The sequence below is a fragment of the Triticum dicoccoides genome, chromosome 3A, assembly GCF_002162155.2.
Source record: "Triticum dicoccoides isolate Atlit2015 ecotype Zavitan chromosome 3A, WEW_v2.0, whole genome shotgun sequence".
NCBI classification, from domain to species: Eukaryota; Viridiplantae; Streptophyta; class Magnoliopsida; order Poales; family Poaceae; genus Triticum; species Triticum dicoccoides.
Window position 1 is genome coordinate 591,979,623 of NC_041384.1, and position 4,052 is coordinate 591,983,674.

Sequence of the window (4,052 nt, forward strand, 5' to 3'; positions counted from 1 at the left end):
TCTTTCTATCCTCTGAATGTGCACCTTGCACTGATTTTTGTTCTCCTTGCCATGTTTGGCTTCATCAGGAGTGCAATATTCCTCATAAATGTCAATAGGGATCTGAAACGCTGTATTCAATTCTGGTCTCTTCTATCCCTTCTGAGGTCTCTTGCCATCAGCCATTTTCTTCAGCTGAGGATTCTGAACAATAGAATTCTCTACCGAGGTATGCAATTTGTCTTCAAGGAACACTGCAAATGAGTTAAGTTGATGAGAACCTAGAGATTCAGCAACGGACATGTGTACCTGTGAACAGAGTATAGGTGCGAAGAATTTGGAAAGGTCATATGCGTTCTCAAAAGTTTTTCAAAAGAAACATGTTTGAGGAATTTGACCAGGAGTGTCTTGAGGAATTTCACTAAGCGGTCTTTGACTTAGGTCCTAGAGTTGTATAGATTGAAAATCCACACAATTGAGGAATCTTGAAGAAAAAATTTGCTTAGAGAAACAAAACAAGAACAAATGCTTGTGTGGTGTTTACGAGTGGGGAAGTTCAAGAATAAACACCTTTTGAAGATTTTGTGGAAATCATCAGAATCACCAAGGGCTGTAAAAATAGATTTTATTTACCCTTGATGGACAACACGATGAACTGGGAGTTGTAGATGGGAAGTTCGTCCGTTCAGATCTTCCAAGCCTTAACTTGGCGGCGGAAGACAGCTACGATGGCAACGGTGTGAAGATTTTCACTACCGGCGCGAGTACGACTTTGACGAGGTCGAGGCAGTGAAGCTCTTCCTCATCGGAGACGATGGAAGTAGCGGCGGCGCCATGTTTGAGAGCTCGAGCGAGGGAAGTGAGGTCGAGCGAGGTAAATGCAGTCTGAGGAGGGTGAGGGGTATTTATAGCCGAGGTGAAAAACCGCTCACTCAAGGAAATATGATGAATGTGCCCCTGACCCTTCTCATCCTAGCAACATGTGTCCCCCACGTACAGTGAGCTCGAGATCGTGTGAGATCGTGGGTGAATATAATAACCTTATCATGGGATGCAGAACGGTTTGAGCGGCAAAAGACAAAAATTGAGATATGAAAATTTTAAAGTTCCGTTCGCAAATTTTCAGCTGATAAGGACATAGTGAAGATTTTAAACAGGTTTCAAATAGAACGCACAAGAAGAATTTGTGAACAGACCGGGTTGAGTTTAGCATAGAGGGGGAAGGGTCCGATCACATTCACTTAGCAGAAAAATCATCTTGAAGAATTAGCAATAAGTGAATGCTGTAGAGGACCGAAAACTAAAATATATAGTCAATGAAGGACAACGACGAAAAGAGTGAAGACTATGCAAAGTTGAAGAATTTGAAAAACTGAGGAATTTCAAGAAAAACTCAAATTGAAGATTTTCATCTTTTGTTGGTGGCGTAACCCACCGTATAAGAATGATGATTGCAGATGCTGCGTACAATTGTCGTACGACTCTGAGAATCAAATTCTTCGTTAATTTCTTCACACTTAGAGGGTTAGTTTTCATTGATTAAATAAAAACGTTACTTCGTGTGTTGCACATCTAAGTCATCAATTTTGCATAAGTGATAGGATGTCTGTCCTTTTCAAAGAACATTCGAAGATTCAAAGATATTTAGCCCACACCACAACTTGCTAAATCTATTCTCATCCCAGGGCTTCACTACTAGGGAAAAGGCTAGCAGTAGCGCGGGTTTTAGACCTATCAGTAGCGCGGGGTGGTGCGCTACTGATAAGGCGCTACAGCTAACGAATAGCAGTAGCGTGCCTCCACCCACGCTACGGCTAAATCAACTTAGTAGCAGCGAGTTGCAGGAGGAGCGCTGCTGGTAATTAGTAGTAGCGCTTCTCTCTGCCCGCGCTGCTACTATTATTTCTTATTTTATTTCTTTTTTATTTCATGTTGTATTCGTACACCTTTACACAAATTTTCATACAACAGGAATTTACAAATTGTGTTTACATCATCATGAGTTATTACATCACGGGGTGAAAGAACCGTGTGGACTAGTTTCAAGTGGACGGACATCCACTTGAAACTAATCCACGGTTCTTTCACCCAATGATATAATAAATATCATCATCATCATCATATCATTAAACACTTATCATCATCATCATCATATCATCGGTCACTAGTCGTAATCACAAGTACTCCTAAAATCTTCAACTCTAACACATTGTATCACATAATAAACATATTGTACCTCATAGGACCTACTACATTCTCTTAGGACCTACTATATTCTCTAAGGTAAAATAGCAAAAAGCTAGATAGCCCCTCGCTCTCCATTATGGAGAATGCAGATTATCCTGTCTCCAATTCTTGCCTTTCGCTTAATGTTGCTTCCAAGAACCTCCTTACGAATGTCCAAACATTTTTTCCACTCTTTGATTAGCATGTGTTCACCGGTTTCAGAAATTCGATATGCACAGGTGAGATCCGTAGGATGACCTGGCTGTAGGTTCAGAACTTCAAGGCAACCATTGTAATACATCAGATGAGGCACACAATCCATCGGGATTTTCTGTTGAAAAACATCGTAATAACTTCGTAGTAAGCAATGATGTAATAGTTTTAGAAGTATGCAAAAGATGCACGGATGTCGTAATAGTAAAATATCTTACTAGGGTATCTCCATAGAAGTTATCGTGGTTCAACACATGCACTAGTGGCACGTATTCTCCATAATTTGGAGGAGTTCGATAATAGGTATTGTAATTCTCAAAAAAGTACAATAAGCAATCAGATGATTTTTCTCCTTATAAGTTAATTATGAGCCATCAGTGTACTGGGTTTTGTCTACAATCTTCTGCACATTCTTTGAAGATTCAAAATAAGCTGTCAATGGAAATAAGCTGTCAACTATTTTGAAATAAACAATATAAATTAGTTAATAACTATGTTTGAGAAACTCACATTGCGGTAGAATCGGAAGCGTATCAACAAGGACCCAAATGTCCATATTGTCTTGCTCGATGTCAGGATGACCAAGATCCATGGTGACAATCATACCCTCATAAAAACCATACATTTTGCAAAGTGCTTCCCAATTTTGACAACCAAAATGGGTTACGCTCTGAGAATTATACAGATTTACTTCAAAATCGATATCATGATGGGTCCTTAGGTGTATTTTCTTTGTTTGAAAATTTTCATGGTCTTCAAAACCATCCTCTCCAAGACATAGCGTCTTGCATGGCATGGGATAAGCTAGTCGAATTGTAGAAGATGAAAAGTAGACGTTGAAATAGTTGAAGTCATGCTTAATTACGAAAAAAAACACTTGTCGTTGTTGCATACCATTTCAACATCGAAGGTCTCCTCGAGCTTAATGCTGAAGCGCCGATCTTCGTCCAGCTCAACGAACCTGTCGCACATACCTCGATCGTCGTGGCACCAGCTGCACTCCCCCGAGAGACTGTCGTCGTCCGAGTACGACATTTCCTACGTTCATAATTCAAAGATTAAACTTGTAAAATTAAATATAAGTACTAAAAAACCTAAATTAGATCATTATTTTTCAAAGAAAATCCAGGCCACTTGATATTTCCCACATATTCTAGCACAAGTCATGCCAGAATTCACGGAAAAATCCGGCATGACCTTTGCTAAAAAAGGGCATATTGAGCGCTTGAAATTTGCCAGAACGGAAATTAATCAACACTCCGGCAAAACATAGGCCACTCGGAGGTGTAACCAAAACATGAAATAATTGCATAAATTAAAAAATAACACCAAATATGGCATGTTCAACTAGTTCTATTAATTCAACTAGTTCTATTAATTCAACTAGTTCTTACTAAATATAAACTTAGTATAAAAAGAAAAAAAATAGTTCTTTCTAAAAATGAAGTAGTTCAACTAGTTATTAATATACTTACTATACTAGTTCAACTAAAACTTAACTAGTTAAACTAAAACTAAACTAGTTCTATTAATTCAACTAGTTCTTACTAAATATAAACTTACTATAAATAGAAAGAAACTAGCACATCTACTACTACTAATTAACATCTAACTACTACATCTACTACTAATTA